We start from the raw sequence: 17,339 nt of genomic DNA on the forward strand, positions 1-17,339 counted from the left end.
AACTAATTGGACCATTGGAGGAGTCACATACCAAGGAACAATCCCCCAAAGCAGTTTTGTGAGAGGTGCTTCGAGCAAGGAGATCGAAAATGGCAGAAAAATGAGCTTGGGCTTGGGTTTGAGCTGGTTATTGGTGTTTGTGGGAGGAAGAAGGAGTGTGTGGTAGCTGGAATAAGTGGAGGGGAGCCACCATGGCCCACGAGGCAGGGGGCGCGCCTAGGGGGTAGGGCGCGCCCTCCACCCTCGTGGCCAGGTGCTTGCTCCCCCTGCTGTGTTTTCAGTGCCAGATAGTCTCAAATATTCTAGAAAAAAACATATTTAATTTTCGGGGCATTTGGAGAAATTTTATTTTCGGGGTATTTTTTATTGCATGGATAATTCAGAAAACAGACAGAAAAATACGATTTTTGCTTCATTTAATATAAATAACATAAAGTAAAAAGAGGGTACAGTGAGTTGTGTTTTCTAAATTCATCCATCTCATGCTCATCAAAAGGAATCCACTAACAAGGTTGATCAGGTCTTATTAACAAACTCATTCCGAATAACATGGAACCGGAGAATTTTCGAATAACACTAGGTTACATCAACGGGGATATGCACATCTCCAACAATAAGAATATCATATTTCTTCTTGACAGTAGGAAGAGGAAATTCAAAACCTCCAATAGTAATAGTTGGAATTTTTCCAATAGAATTGATACTGTGGACTTGAGGTTGTTTCCTCGGAAAGTGTACCGTATGCTCATTACCATTAACATGAAAAGTGACATTGCCTTTGGTGCAATCAATAACAGCCCCTGCAGTATTCAAAAAGGGTCTTCCAAGAATAATAGACATAATATCATCCTCAGGAATATCAAGAATAACAAAGTCTGTTAGAATAGTAACGTTTGCAACCACAACAGGCACATCCTCACAAATACCGACAGGTATAGCAGTTGATTTATCGGCCATTTGCAAAGATATTTTAGTAGGTGTCAACTTATTCAAATCAAGTCTACGATATTAAAGAGAGAGGCATAACACTAACACCGGCTCCAAGATGACATAAAGCAGTTTTAACATAATTTCTTTTAATGGAGCATGGTATAGTTGGTACTCCTGGATCTCCAAGTTTCTTTGGTATTCCACCCTTAAAAGTATAATTAGTAAGCATGGTGGAAATTTCAGCTTCCGGAATCTTTCTTTTATTACTAACTATTTCCTTCATATATTTAGCATAAGGATTCATTTTAAGCATATCGGTGAAACGCATACGCAAAAAGATAGGTCTAATCATTTCAACAAAGCACTCAAAATCCTCATCATCCTTTTTCTTGAATGGTTTAGGAGGAAAAGGCATGGGTTTCTGAACTCATCAAAAGGAATCCACTAACAAGGTTGATCATGTCTTGTTAACAAACTCATTCTGAATAACATGGAACCGGAGAATTTTCGAATAACACTAGGTTACATCAACGGGGATATGCACATCCCCAACAATAAGAATATCATATTTCTTCTTGACAGTAGGAAGAGGAAATTCAAAACCTCCAATAGTAATTGTCGGAATTTTTCCAATAGAATTGATACTGTGGACTTGAGGTTGTTTCCTCGGAAAGTGTACCGTATGCTCATTACCATTAACATGAAAAGTGGCATTGCCTTTGGTGCAATCAATAACAGACCCTGTAGTATTCAAAAAAGGACTTCCAAGAATAATAGACATACTATCGTCCTCGGGAATATCAAGAATAACAAAGTCCGTTAGAATAATAACGTTTGCAACCACAATAGGCACATCCTCACAAATACCGACAGGTATAGCAGTTGATTTATCAGCCATTTGCAAAGATATTTCAGTAGGTGTCAACTTATTCAAATCAAGTATACGATATAAAGAGAGAGGCATAACACTAACACCGGCTCCAAGATCACATAAAGAAGTTTTAACATAGTTTCTTTTGATGGAGCATGGTATAGTGGGTATTCCTGGATCTCCTAGTTTCTTTGGTATTCCACCTTTAGAAGTATAATTAGCAAGCATGGTGGAAATTTCATCTTCCGGTATCTTTCTTTTGTTAGTAACAATTTCTTTCATATACTTAGCATAAGAATTCATTTTGAGCATATCAGTCAAATGCATACGCAAAAAGATAGGTCTAATCATTTCAGCAAAGCGCTCAAAATCCTCATCATCCTTTTTCTTGGATGGTTTGGGAGGAAAATGCATGGGTTTCTGAACCCATGGTTCTATTTCCTTACCGTGCTTCCTAGCAACAAAGTCTCTCTTATCATAACGTTGATTCTTTGATTGTGGGTTATCAAGATCAACAGAAGGTTCAATCTCTACTTCATTTTCATTACTAGGTTGAGCATAAACATGATCATCATTATTAACACTATCACTAGGTTCGTGTTCATTACCAGATTGGGTTTCAGCATCAGAAGTAGAAATATTATTGGGATTCTCAGGTGTGTCTACAACAGGTTCACTAGAAGCATGCAAAGTCCTATCATTTTTCTTTTTCTTACTTTTAGAACGACTAGGTGCATCAATATTATTTCTCTCAGAATCTCGCTCAATTCTCTTAGGATGGCCTTCAGGATACAAAGGTTCCTGAGTCATTTTACCACCTCTAGTCATAACTCTAACAGCATTAGCCTTCTTATTGTTTAATTCATTGAGCAAATCATTCTGAGCTTTAAGTACTTGTTCTACTTGAGTGGTAACCATAGAAGCATGTTTACTAATAAGTTTAAGTTCACCTTTAACATTAGCCATATAATCTCCCAAGTGCTCAAGCATATCAGCATTGCGTTTTAATTCTCTAGCAAAATAAGCATTGAAGTCTTCTTGCTTAACCATAAAGTTATCAAACTCATCTAAGCATGGGCTAGCAAACTTAGTAAATGGGATTTCAGCTTTATCATATCTATAGAGATAATTTACCTTTACTACCTGTGTCGGGTTATCAAGACCATGTGTTTCTTCAATAGGTGATGGATTAAAACCATGTATTTCTTCAACATGTGGTAAATTAAGACCATGTATTTCTTCAATAGGAGGTAAATTCTTAACATCTTCAGCTTTAATACCTTTTTCTTTCATAGATTTCTTTGCCTCTTGCATATCTTCAGGACTGAGAAATAGAATACCCCTTTTCTTCGGAGTTGGCTTAGGAGTTGGATCAGGAATTGGGTTAGGAAGTGTCCAATTATTTTCATTAGTCAACATATTGTTCTATAGAATTTCAGCTTCATCTGGTGTTCTTTCCCTGAAAACACAACCAGCACAACTATCCAGGTGGTCTCTAGAAGCATCGGTTAGTTCATTATAAAAGATATCAAGTATTTCATTTTTCTTAAGAGGATGATCAGGCAAAGCATTAAGTAATTGGAGAAGCCTCCCCCAAGCTTGTGGGAGACTCTCTTCTTCAATTTGCACAAAATTATATATTTCCCTTAAAGCATCTTGTTTCTTATGAGCGGGGAAATATTTAGCAGAGAAGTAATAAATCATATCCTGGGGACTACGCACACAACCAGGATCAAGAGAATTAAACCATATCTTAGCCTCACCCTTTAATGAGAACGGAAATAATTTAAGGATATAATAGTAGCGACTTTTCTCATCATTAGTAAAAAGGGTAGCTATATCATTTAATTTAGTAAGATGTGCCACAACAGTTTCAGATTCATAGCCATAGAAAGGATCAGATTCAACTAAAGTAATTATCTCGGGATTGACAGAGAATTCATAATCCTTATCAGTAACAAAGGTAGGTGAAGTAGCATAAGCAGGATCATATTTCATTCTAACATTCGGAGGTTTTTGTTTCAGCTTAGCTAATAATTTCTTAAGATCACTCCAATCATTGCAAGCAAGAAAGTCTCTACCAGTTTCTTCATCCATAACATAGCCCTCAGGCACAATAGGTAATTCATATCTAGGGGGAGAGTCTTCATCATCACTTTCATCAATATTATCAGTTTCAATAATTTCATTCTCTCTAGCCCTAGCAAGTTGTTCATCAAGAAATTCACCAAGTGGCATAGTAGTATCAAGCATAGAAGTAGTTTCATCATAAGTATCATGCATAGAAGAAGTGGCATCATCAATAACATGCGACATATTAGAATTAATAGCAGAAGCAGGTATAGGTGTCGCAAGATTACTCAAAACAGAAGGTGAATCAAGTGCAGAGCTAGATGGCAGTTCCTTACCTCCCCTCGTAGTTGAGGGATAAATCTTGGTTCTTGGATCTTTCAAGTTCTTCATAATCATAAGCAGATATAAATCCCAAGTGACTCAAAGAATAGAGCTATGATCCCCGGCAACGGCGCCAGAAAATAGCCTTGATAACCCACAAGTATAGGGGATCGCAACAGTTTTCAAGGGTAGAGTATTCAACCCAAATTTATTGATTAGACACAAGGGGAGCCAAAGAATAAGTTTTCAATTCAACCACACCTGGAAACTTAGTATCTGCAGCAAAGTAGTTAGCAGCAAAGTAATATGATAGTAGTGGTAACGGTGGTAAAAAGGTAACGATAGCAAAAGTAATGTTTTTGGTATTTTATAGTGATGATAGCAATAGCAACAGAAAAGTAAATAAGTGAAGAACAATATATGGAAAGCTTGTAGGCAATGGATCGGTGATGGAGAATTATGCCGGATGCGGTTCATCATGTAACAGTCATAACCTAGGGTGACACAGAACTAGCTCCAGTTCATCAATGTAATGTAGGCATGTATTACGAATATAGTCAAACGTGCTTATGGAAAAGAACTTGCATGACATCTTTTGTCCTACCCTCCCGTGGTAGCGGGGTCCTAATGGAAACTAAGGGATATTAAGGCCTCCTTTTAATAGAGTACCAGAACAAAGCATTAACACATAGTGAATACATGAACTCCTCAAACTACGGTCATCACCGGTAAGTATCCTGATTATTGTCACTTCAGGGTTAACGGATCATAACACATAATAGGTGACTATAGACTTGCAAGATAGGATCAAGAACTCGCATATATTGATGAAAACATAATAGGTTCAGATCTGAAATCATGGCGCTCGGGCCCTAGTGACAAGCATTAAGCATAGCAAAGTCATAGCAACATCAATCTCAAAATATAGTGGATACTAGGGATCAAATCCTAACAAAACTAACTCGATTACATGATAAATCTCATCCAACCCATCACCGTCTAGCAAGCCTACGATGGAATTACTCACGCACGGCGGTGAGCATCATGAAATTGGTGATGGAGGATGGTTGATGATGATGATGGCGACGGATTCCCCTCTTCGGAGCCCCGAACGGACTCCAGATCAGCCCTCCCAAGAGACTTTAGGGCTTGGCGGCGGCTCCGTATCGTAAAATGCGATGAATCATTCCTCTGGTTTTTTCTCCCCAAAAGTGAATATATGGAGTCCAGGTTGAGGTCGGTGGAGCGTCAGGGGGCCCACGAGGTAGGGGGCGCGCCCCCACCCTCGTGGACAGGTGGGGCACCCCCTGACATGGATCTTCCTTCCAATATTCATTATATATTCCAAAATAATTCTCCGTTGATTTCCAGGTCATTCCGAGAACTTTTATTTCTGCGCAAAAATAACACCATGGCAATTCTGCTGAAAACAGCGTCAGTCCGGGTTAGTTCCATTCAAATCATGCAAGTTAGAGTCCAAAACAAGGGCAAAAGTGTTTGGAAAAGTAGATACGACGGAGATGTATCACATCTTTGTCAACTGGGGTGTGGCTGGGTCTTCAGGCAATGGTGCCGGACAGTTGATCCGCTCCGCCTTTGCTGTCCAACCCTGTACGGAAGGCAGGAAATTCATTATATCTAACTTATTGACCGAATAGGTCTTCGGAAAAATTATGCTTACCGGCGAGGCCGGGTTCTCGATGTCGAGACCGATGTCTTCGGTCTTCATTGGCCAACTTTTCTGGACCTTGAAGAGCTGCTTCCATATATCTTCATGCGTGGTGCTGAAGAAGCGCTTCAAGGTCTGTGGCTCCTCCGGATTCAACTCCCACATGCAGGAGGCCTGGAGTTGGTGATACGTCTCCAACGTATCTATAATTTTTGATTGCTCCATGATATATTATCTACTGTTTTGGACATTATTGGGCTTTATTATCCACTTTTATATTATTTTTGGGACTAACCTATTAACCGGAGGCCCAGCCCAGAATTGCTGTTTGTTGCCTGTTTTAGGGTGTAACGCCCTCGATGCGGCTATATCTCCCACGTGTCGAAGCACGACTTAGAGGCATAACCGCATTGAAAGCAATGTCGCAAGTGAGGTAATCTTCACACAACCCATGTAATACGAAAGGGAAAGAGATACATAGCTGGCTTACAATCGCCACTTCACACAATACATGAATAAAGCATTACATCAACCAGATACAATCAAGGTCCGACTACGGAGCCAAAATAAAAGAAGACTACCCCAAATGCTACATAGATCCCCGATCGTCCCGACTGGGCTCCACTACTGATCAACTGGAAACAGAACAACATAACGAACACGATCTTCATCGAGCTCCTCCTTGAGCTTGGTTGCGTCATCTGCATGGTTCAACGGCACCTGCAAGTTGGTTTTGGAAGTATCTGTGAGTCACGGGGACTCAGCAATCTCACACCCTCGCGATCAAGACTATTTAAGCTTATAGGTAGGGTAAAAGGTATGAGGTGGAGCTGCAACAAGCGACTAGCATATATGGTGGCTAACATACGCAAAAGAGAGCGAGAAGAGAAGGCAAAGCACGATCGAACAACTATGATCAAGAAGTGATCCTAGCACAACCTACGACAAGCATTACTCCAACACCGTGTTCACTTCCCGGACTCCGCCGAGAAGAGACCATCACGGCGACACACGCGGTTGATGCATTTTAATTAAGTTAAGTTTCAGGTATTCTACAACCGGACATTAACAAATTCCCATCTGCCCATAACCGCGGGCACGGCTTTCGAAAGTTCAAAACCCTGCAGGGGTGTCCCAACTTAGCCCATCACAAGCTCTCACGGTCAATGAAGGATATTCCTTCTCCCAAGACAATCTGATCAGACTCGGCATCCCGGTTACAAGACATCCTCGACAATGGTAAAACAAGTCCAGCAAGACCGCCCGATGCGCCGACATCCTGATAGGAGCTGCACATATCTCGTTCTTAGCACAACACCGGATGAGCGCTCCGTACAACTAAAACCAGCCCTCAAGTTTCCCCGAGGTGGCGCTGCAAAGGACTCTAGTTCGGGCCAACACTTAGACAAGCACTGGCCCGCGGGGTTAAAATAAAGATGACCCTCGGGATGTGCGACTCCCAAGGGAAAAAGGCTAGGTGGCGAATGGTAAAACCAAGGTTGGGCCTTGCTGGAGGAGTTTTATTGAAAGCGAACTGTCAAGGGGTTCCCATTATAACCCAACCATGTAAGGAACGCAAAATCCGGGAACATAACACCGATATGACGGAAACTAGGGCGGCAAGAGTGGAACAAAGCACCAGGCATAAGGCCGAGCCTTCCACCCTTTACCAAGTATATAGATGCATTAATTAAATAAGAGATATTGTGATATCCCAACAAAATATCCATGTTCCAACAAGAAACCAACTGCAATCTTCACCTGCAACTAACAACGCTAGAAGAGGGGCTGAGCAAAGTGGTAACATAGCCAAACAACGGTTTGCTAGGACAAGGTGGGTTAGAGGCTTGGCTTAACAATATGCGAGGCACGATAAGCAAGTGATAGGTATCGCAGCATAGGCATAGCAAAAAGAGCGAGCATCTAGCAAGAAAAGATAGAAGTGATTTCGAGGGTATGGTCATCTTGCCTGAAATCCCGCACGGAAGAAGAACGAGTCCATGAAGAAGACAAACGGACGTAGTCGAACGGGTCCTCACAAACGCGACGTTATCGGAACCAACCCGAAGAAGCAACACCGGAAAGAAGCAAACAACATAGTAAACAACCAACACCTGAACATGGCATGATGCACAAACAAGTATGATGCATGTCCGGTTTAATGAAGCATGGCATGGCAAAGTGCACAAACAATCCTACAAATTAAGTGGAGCACAATATGCAACTCTGTTGCATATTGACGAAACACCACGTGAGTTATTTAGTTCGATCTTGTTTATGTACCCAACAATATTAAATGTTGTTAAACATGGCAAGAGGGTGAAGCAAATGAAAACTACCTATCTAGGCAAGTTAAAATGAGGCCAGAACAACAAACAACAAGTCCGAAAACTCCTCATGTGCATATTTTAAGGTTTGGTACTGTTCTGCCCTAAACCATATTTTATAGTTTTTAAACATGCAAAGTGATGCCACCATGTTAAACTAGGCAAAATTCTACCCCATTTACATATAAAGTTTGTACAGTTTGGAGCTACGGTTATTTAGTTATGAAATAAATCATTTTAGCATGGCATAGGAGCAAATTTAATCAAACCGCATTTTAAACATTTCAAACATGGATGAAAGATGCAAATTATTAAACTAGACAAAATTCTAAGCAGCTTTCATATATAATTTATTTAGATCCGATGCACGGTTGTGAAGTTATTAAATGCATGAAACTAGGGGGTTATTTGTAAAATATACCGTCTCAGGAAAATAGACAAAATTCGCAGGACCAGGAAAAAAACTAGCTGGCTGAATCTGGCCGGCCCAACAGGAATAGGGGAGGGGCTGGACGCGTCCTCACCATGGGCCGTGGCCCAGAACTGTGGAGAGGGGAGGCCTGCAGGGGCAGCTGGGCCTGGATCTGGAGACAATGACGCGGTCCCTGGCCTCGCTGGTGCGCTCGTCGTCTCGTTCCTGAAGCAGGGACTGAGCGATGCAGGGGAGCTGGCGCAGTCAACGAAGGCAGGGATGAGATCGGGGCGCAGGGACTTGGCGCTGGTCGTCCTCGCACGCAGAAGTAAGGAGAACAACCTGACGAAGAGATTAGGCGCACCGACGTGATGCAGAGGAGGCAGGGGTGCGCACGCAGATCGCCGGGAAGACAGCAGCGGCCGACGGACTTGACGCGTGGGATTCGGCAAGGAGGCGTCGGAGATGGCCGGTTCGGGCCAGTTCGAGTCGGGGAGGCGAGGAGGCAGGGGCTCGTCCCTCGTCCATGGGCGCTCGCAGAAACAGGGGAGGCGGAGGCGAGATCCAGAGGAGTGGCGGCGGCGAACTTGACGCTCCGGGAAGATGGAGGCGACCGAAATGGATGGAGGCGGCGCAGGTCGACCGGAATCGGTCCAGGGAGGTGCGTGGTGGCGCAGGGCTTGAGGAGGCTGTCGGCCATGGAGTCAGGCAAAGCTCCTGTGAAGAAGAGAGAGAGAGATCATGAGAGAACGAGAGAAAAAAGGTGACATGGAAGGAGAGGAGGAGGGCGATGGCAGCTTGACAGGGGTGGATCAGGAGGAGGTTGTGGCTGGCTGCCTGCGGGTTGAATTTGGCGGCAACGAGGGGGGGTTGGTCCGGTTGGAAAAATCGAGGAGGGATTTTGGATTCGGGGAGGATCCCGAGATGGGGGATAGTGCGGTGGCGGCGGCAGGGACAAATCCCCTAGATTTTAGGTTTGGCTACTATTTATAAGCAAAGGGATTTAGGTAGAGGCTAACATGTCCCTACGATCGCAATCGGATGGTCGCGAATACATAGGTTAGGGGCCCCAATTAACAAAACGGAGATGTTTTGTAGACGTTTGGGGATGATCCGGATCCAGCGGTGATGACTGTCCGGTTCGGATCCGGGACAGCTCTTGGACGCGCGCGAGGGGCCGATGCACTGTGCAAGGAGGGGGTTGGTAGCGGACTGTGCAGAAAGCTTTGGGCTGAGAGAAGAGAAGAGAGAGAGACCCGGCGACTGTTTCCGGAGACCGAAAATGTTCGACGTTAGACCAGCTATAATGCCACTATAGTTTAACGGTTGGGCTATCAAACGAACTCCGAATGCGATGAAACTTGACAGGCGGTCTATCTACACTATAATAATACCACATGCCAACTTTCAACCCATTCCGAGAATATTTTCTGGCCACTTGTAAAATAATATTTCGGACATGCCGCGGGCGCGTGCAAGTGTGTCTGGGCTCAGGACGGACAACAGAGAGAACGAGGAGGCCGGGACGGATGCAAGTATCGAAAAACATGATGATGCAATGCACACGATGACATGGCAAGATGCAACACGCAAGCAAATGACGAGGCAACAACAGCGAATAACTGGAAGACACCTGGCGCAATGGTCTCGGGGCGTCACAACACTCCACCACCACGAGAGGATCTCGTTCCGAGATCTAGAATGGCACCGGAGGGGGAAAACAGAGGAGGAAGATAAGTGGTAAAACTAAGTTGCTTCTTTGACAAACGAGTGAAACCACGAACCTTGAAAAGGTTAAGCCATTTCGAGAAAATAATACAACGGAGATGAACGAAGTTGAAAACACTCCGTTAGAAAAGAGGGACAAGGAAGAACAACTTTGAGCAGCATTCCGGTTGAGAAATTATGCAAGACTTGATACGATGAAAAGAACTTGAGCAGAGGACACGACACTCCGGTTAAACAAGATAGAGAAGGAAAAAAGACTGATATAATTTGGACAGCACTTTGACTGTAAATGGAAGAAATTGAACATGAACTTGACAAACCGAGATGAGGAGTGAAAAGAGCAACATCACTAGACCTCCGGGAGAAAGAATAGAATAAAGATAAATGAGACAAAAGAATGTAGAAGAAAATGCGAACTTCTGCTACAAAAGATCTTGAAAAGGCATCTTTAGGAGAAGGGTTAAACGGAGTTGTTGGAAAACCAACAACGAAAAGAACAAAGTTGTAGTGGACTTATAGAAAACATCTCAAAGCTATGAGGTGAAATTCTTGCACTAACGGAAACGATAGATTGGATTGATGTGAACAAGGAGACGAGAAACTTGTCTCACCGGGAGGATAAATGAATGACTAGGATCATTGATAAGCACCACAGATAGCAACAATCCTTAGGTAAAGCTTTAGGTGAAACATGACACAAGATAACTCCAAAGAGGAGATTGATGGATTTAAAATACCTCATTCTTAACAACATGTGAATCATGAAACATGGACTCAGATTATCAAGAATGAAATAATACCACCTCCAATGATACGGTTGAAAGAATTGCACTCCGGATTGCAAGATGAAGAAAGATTGAGCTCCTTTGAAAATAAATCTCAATGGACACTTCGAGAATGAATTAACTCCTTGATGAGCCACCATGAAGAAACTCTCGAAGAACTCCGGTAACAAAATACTGATCAAACGAAAAGAAAGAGAAGTTGAAAACACAAGGTCAAGCCTTGCGATAATTTAGAAGGAGCCTCGCGACGAGATAATGGGGAAAATATTGGAACTTCGGAAAAGAAAGATGAAACAAATGAAACCAAGAATTTTATGAGCCTCCAGAATAAGGAATTAACCACTTGGATGAAGCAAGAATAAGAATTACGTTATGCGTATCCTTCACCAATTTAAATTGATGAAGCAGCGGATTTGGCATACTACTTATTCTCATAGAAGGATTAAGATAGATATAGAGTCAACTTGGGAAGGTCTCCAACGAACCACCGGTAGGGTTGAAACAACGAATGAATTGATATGATAAACGAAGGAATAGAATCTTGAATGAACCACCGTAAGAATTAAAATGGCCGAAGAAAAGATAAAGAAACACCGGGTAAAATTAGCAAATGAACGAGATGCTTGCTAGGATTTAGATACATGAGAGCAAAGAGATCATGAATTGATTAGAGGATATTTGATCGATGCACCGGTAAGATTTGGAGAACGAGAGCTGAAAGCTAGAATGAATAATATTTGAAAAGATGGCCTTCGGAGGAAAGAAATAGAAAACAACTCATGAAATGCTCCGGATTGGTGAAAAGAATTCTCACGATCAAAACAATTATGAGAGGATGTCATAAGGCTAGCACCATGAATCTCGAAGAGAATGGAGCAAGATATGGTGGAAAACTCTTCCTCGGTCTTCAAATGATGAGAATGACGACGAGAAACACCACCAAATTGTTGAGATACTCCGAGATGAAAATTAGAAAGGTTGAACGAACGATGAAAAGAATTTGAAAGATCTTGCAGAAATACATATGACTGATGATGAATCATTCTGACGTCAAATTTCGATAAGAAATTTGAGGATAGCTCCGGGAAAATTAGAAGAGTCAGGTAAGATCCTGGTAAAAAAACCTGTGGGTTAGGGCCCACTCAAAAGAAGCACCATAGAATGATTACTAGAAAAGGAGATTGCACCGGTTGATTTAAATGGCTTGAAAGAGATAACCTCCTCGAAAGAGTTTGAATGAAAGCAGAGTGGAGACATGAATCTTCGAGATATCTTCAGCACTCCGAAATAATATAATAACGAGAAGTGAATTATTATGAGGTGCACCGGTATGAGAAGGCATTTGAAATACGGAAAAGAATATGATCAACCCCGAAAGCTTGAATTGGTTCCACCGGAGAAGAAAAGAGAACGAAGAATGATAAACTAGAAGCTCCTTTAGTATCTTTCTGAGAATCGCCGGATAAGAACATTAGTTAAAAAGAATGGAAAGTCTTGACATCCATACGATGGATACTTGATTAAGATATCCGAGTCCTCGAAGAAACAAGGGTGGGCGGGTGGGAAAACAAAGGCAACTTGGAGATGGATGAAACAATCAACATTGAGAAGACTTGAGTTGATCTTGCGGATGTTGAGATGATTAGATCCACTTGAAGAGAAGCACAACGGTTGAAAAAGGATTGACATGGCAATCTCGATTATCAAGAAGGATTAGTATCCACATCGGAGTATGAAAACACCATTTGGGGAAGGTATGGAATCAACACTTGACATTGAAGCAACTCGAATACCACATCTGAAAACAAAACAAAGGGCTGGCTTACAAAATAAGCCGGAACAAACATATGATAGAGATTTCGTCTGAAGTTTTCGTGGTGGGGCCTACATGGGCTCGATCGTACAACACAATCATGTACAAGGTAGTGCACATGACATACGAAGCGTCCCCGAGTCAGCATAGCCAAGGACTCTTTAAGACACAACGAGACCACTGTAAAACCAATCGTGGATAGGCGGACCACTAGATGTCGAACCCCAATTTCATATCATAAATCTGTCGGAAAGATATCCTAAGAGCTACTTGAATTCCCACTTATAAACTCCCGAAATTTTCCGGTTATGCAATCAGGTGTTGGGGATACAGGGGAAGCATAATATCTCACCCAAAACTAGCAAATCCTACATCCAGCTGTATCCATCCTTCAACACATAACCAAGAAACCTTCGGAAATCGTTTACCTCAACCTTCGAAAAGCATCTGTTATACAAGTTATGGCAATACTCCCGAACTCCCGCCCCAGTACTGGGTGGCGTCGAGGTTATCTCACCAACAACTGCATAAAAGAGATTTTCGATGTCGGCGAACTCAGGTATTCCAGAACTGCAACGATAAAATTGTGACGACAACACCTCGGAGCTCAACTCCCCGGGACATTGCCACAACCTGTAAATGTCAGGAGGCACCAAGAACAATGTTCTCGTCACAAAACCATCGAAACGATTCTAAGATACCCGCGTGATCCTAAATTTTTTTTAGTGAAATTTGAGAAGAGAAGAGTCAAAACTCTACGTCAAGATGCCTCACCAGAGTGACGAAGGGACTAAGGAGTAAAAAGAATCCTACTCTCCGATATTTATAATCCTAAATGACTCAAAACATTTTTCTAGACTCAACAACGCCAGCGATTTGAACAAGCAGGGGGCTCCTAAGGTCGGGGAAGGCTCTGAATACCAACTTTTAACGCCCTCAATGCGGCTATATCTCCCACGTGTCGAAGCACGACTTAGAGGCATAACTGCATTGAAAGCAATGTCGCAAGTGAGGTAATCTTCACACAACCCATGTAATACATAAGGGAAAGAGATACATAGCTGGCTTACAATCGCCACTTCACACAATACATGAATAAAGCATTACATCAACCAGATACAATCAAGGTCTGACTACAGAACCAAAATAAAAGAAGACTACCCCAAATGCTACACAGATCCCCGATCGTCCCGACTGAGCTCCACTACTGATCAACTAGAAACGGAACAACATAACGAACACGATCTTCATCGAGCTCCTCCTTGAGCTTGGTTGCGTCATCTGCACGGTTCAATGGCACCTGCAAGCTGGTTTTGGAAGTATCTGTGAGTCACAGGGACTCAGCAATCTCACACCCTCGCGATCAAGACTATTTAAGCTTATAGGTAGGGTAAAAGGTATGAGGTGGACCTGCAGCAAGCGACTAGCATATATGGTGGCTAACATACGCAAAAGAGAGCGAGAAGAGAAGGCAAAGCACGATCGAACAACTATAATCAAGAAGTGATCCTAGCACAACCTACGACAAGCATTACTCCAACACCGTGTTCACTTCCTGGACTCCGCCGAGAAGAGACCATCACGGCGACACGCGATTGATGCATTTTAATTAAGTTAAGTTCCAGGTCTTCTACAACCGGACATTAACAAATTCCCATCTGCCCATAACCGCAGGCACGGCTTTCGAAAGTTCAAAACCCTGCAGGGGTGTCCCAACTTAGCCCATCACAAGCTCTCACGGTCAATGAAGGATATTCCTTCTCCCAAGACAATCCAATCAGACTCGGCATCCCGGTTACAAGACATCCTCGACAATGGTAAAACAAGTCCAGCAAGACCGCCCGATGCGCCGACATCCTGATAGGAGCTGCACATATCTCGTTCTCAACGTAACACCGGATGAGCGCTCCGTACAACTAAAACCAGCCCTCAAGTTTGCCCGAGGTGGCGCTGCCAAGGACTCTAGTTCGGACCAACACTTAGACAAGCACTGGCCCGGGGGGTTAAAATAAAGATGACCCTTGGCATGCGCGACTCCCAAGGGAAAAAGGCTAGGTGATGAATGGTAAAACCAAGGTTGGGCCTTGCTGGAGGAGTTTTATTCAAAGCGAACTGTCAAGGGGTTCCCATTATAACCCAACCGTGTAAGGAACGCAAAATCCGGGAACATAACACCGATATGACGGAAACTAGGGCGGCAAGAGTGGAACAAAACACCAGGCATAAGGCCGAGCCTTCCACCCTTTACCAAGTATATAGATGCATTAATTAAATAAGAGATATTGTGATATCCCAACAAAATATCCATGTTCCAACAAGGAACAAACTCCAATCTTCACATGCAACTAACAACGCTATAAGAGGGGCTGAGAAAAGCGGTAACATAGCCAAACAACGGTTTGCTAGGACAAGGTGGGTTAGAGGCTTGGCTTAACAATATGGGAGGCATGATAAGCAAGTGGTAGGTATCGCGACATAGGCATAGCAAAAAGAGCGAGCATCTAGCAAGCAAAGATAGAAGTGATTTCGAGGGTATGGTCATCTTGCCTGAAATCCCGCACGGAAGAAGAACGAGTCCATGAAGAAGACAAACGGACGTAGTCGAACGGGTCCTCACAAACGCGACGTTATCGGAACCAACCCGAAGAAGCAACACCAGAAAGAAGCAAACAACATAGTAAACAACCAACACCTGAACATGGCATGATGCACAAACAAGTATGATGCATGTCCGGTTTAATGAAGCATGGCATGGCAAAGTACACAGACAATCCTACAAATTAAGTGGAGCACAATATGCAACTCTGTTGCATATTGACGAAACACCACGTGACTTATTTAGTTCGATCTTGTTTATGTACCCAACAATATTAAATGTTGTTAAACATGGCAAGAGGGTGAAGCAAATGAAAACTACCTATCTAGGCAAGTTAAAATGAGGCCGGAACAACAAACAACAAGTCCGGAAACTCCTCATGTGCATATTTTAAGGTTTGGTACTGTTCTTCCCTAAACCATATTTTATAGTTGTTAAACATGCGAAGTGATGCCATCATGTTAAACTAGGCAAAATTCTACCCCATTTACATATAATGTTTGTTAAGTTTGGAGCTATGGTTATTTAGTTATGAAATAAATCATTTTAGCATGGCATAGGAGCGAATTTAATCAAACTGCATTTTAAACATTTCAAACATGGATGAAAGTTGCAAATTATTAAAGTAGACAAAATTCTAAGCAGCTTTCATATATAATTTATTTAGATCCGATGCACGGTTGTGAAGTTATTAAATGCATGAAACTAGGGGGTTATCTGTAAAATATGCCGTCTGAGGAAAATAGACAAAATTCGCAAGACCAGGAAAAAAACTAGCGGGTCGAATCTAGCCGGCCCAACAGGAATAGGGGAGGGGCTGGACGCGTCCTCACCATGGGCCGTGGCCCAGAACTGTGGAGAGGAGAGGCCTGCAGGGGCAGCTGGGCCTGGATCTGGAGACAACGACACGGTCAACTGGCCTCGCTGGTGCGCTCGTCGCCTCGTTCCTGAAGCGGGGACTGAGCGATGCAGGGGAGCTGGCACGGTCAACAAAGGCAGGGACGAGATCGGGGCGCAGGGACTTGGCGCTGGTCGTCCTCACACGCAGAAGTAAGGAGAACAGCCTGACGAAGAGATCAGGCGCACCGACGCGATGCAGAGGAGGCAGGGGTGCGCACGCGGATCGCCGGGAAGACAGTAGCGGCCGACGGACTTGACGTGTGGAATCCAGCGAGGAGGGGTCAGAGATGGCCAGTTCGGGCCAGTTCGAGTCGGGGAGGCGAGGAGGAAGGGGCTCGTCCCTCGTCCACGGGCGCTCCCAGAAACAGGGGAGGCGGAGGCGAGATGCAGAGGAGTGGCGGCGGCGAACTTGACGCTCCGGGAAGATGGAGGCGACTGAAATGGATGGAGGCGGCACAGGTTGACCGGAATTGGTCCAGGGAGGTGCGTGGTGGCGCAGGGCTTGAGGAGGTTGTCGGCCATGGAGTCAGGCGAAGCTCCTGTGAAGAAGAGAGAGAGAGAGATCATGAGAGAACGAGAGAAAAAAGGAGACATGGAAGGAGAGGAGGAGGGCGATGGCAGCTTGACAGGGGTGGATCGGGAGGAGGTTGTGGCTAGCTGCGTGCTGGTTGAATTTGGCGGCGACGAGGGGGGGTTGGTCCGGTTGGAAAAATCGAGGAGGGATTTTGGATTCGGGGAGGATCCCGAGGTGGGAGATAGTGCGGCGGCGGTGGCAGGGACAAATCCCCTAGATTTTAGGGTTGGCTACTATTTATAAGCAAAGGGATTTAGGGTAGAGGCTAACACGTCCCTACGATCGTAATCGGATGGTCGCGAATACATAGGTTAGGGGCCCCAATTAACAAAACGGAGAT

The sequence above is a fragment of the Triticum urartu genome, chromosome 1, assembly GCF_003073215.2.
Source record: "Triticum urartu cultivar G1812 chromosome 1, Tu2.1, whole genome shotgun sequence".
Taxonomy (NCBI): domain Eukaryota; kingdom Viridiplantae; phylum Streptophyta; class Magnoliopsida; order Poales; family Poaceae; genus Triticum; species Triticum urartu.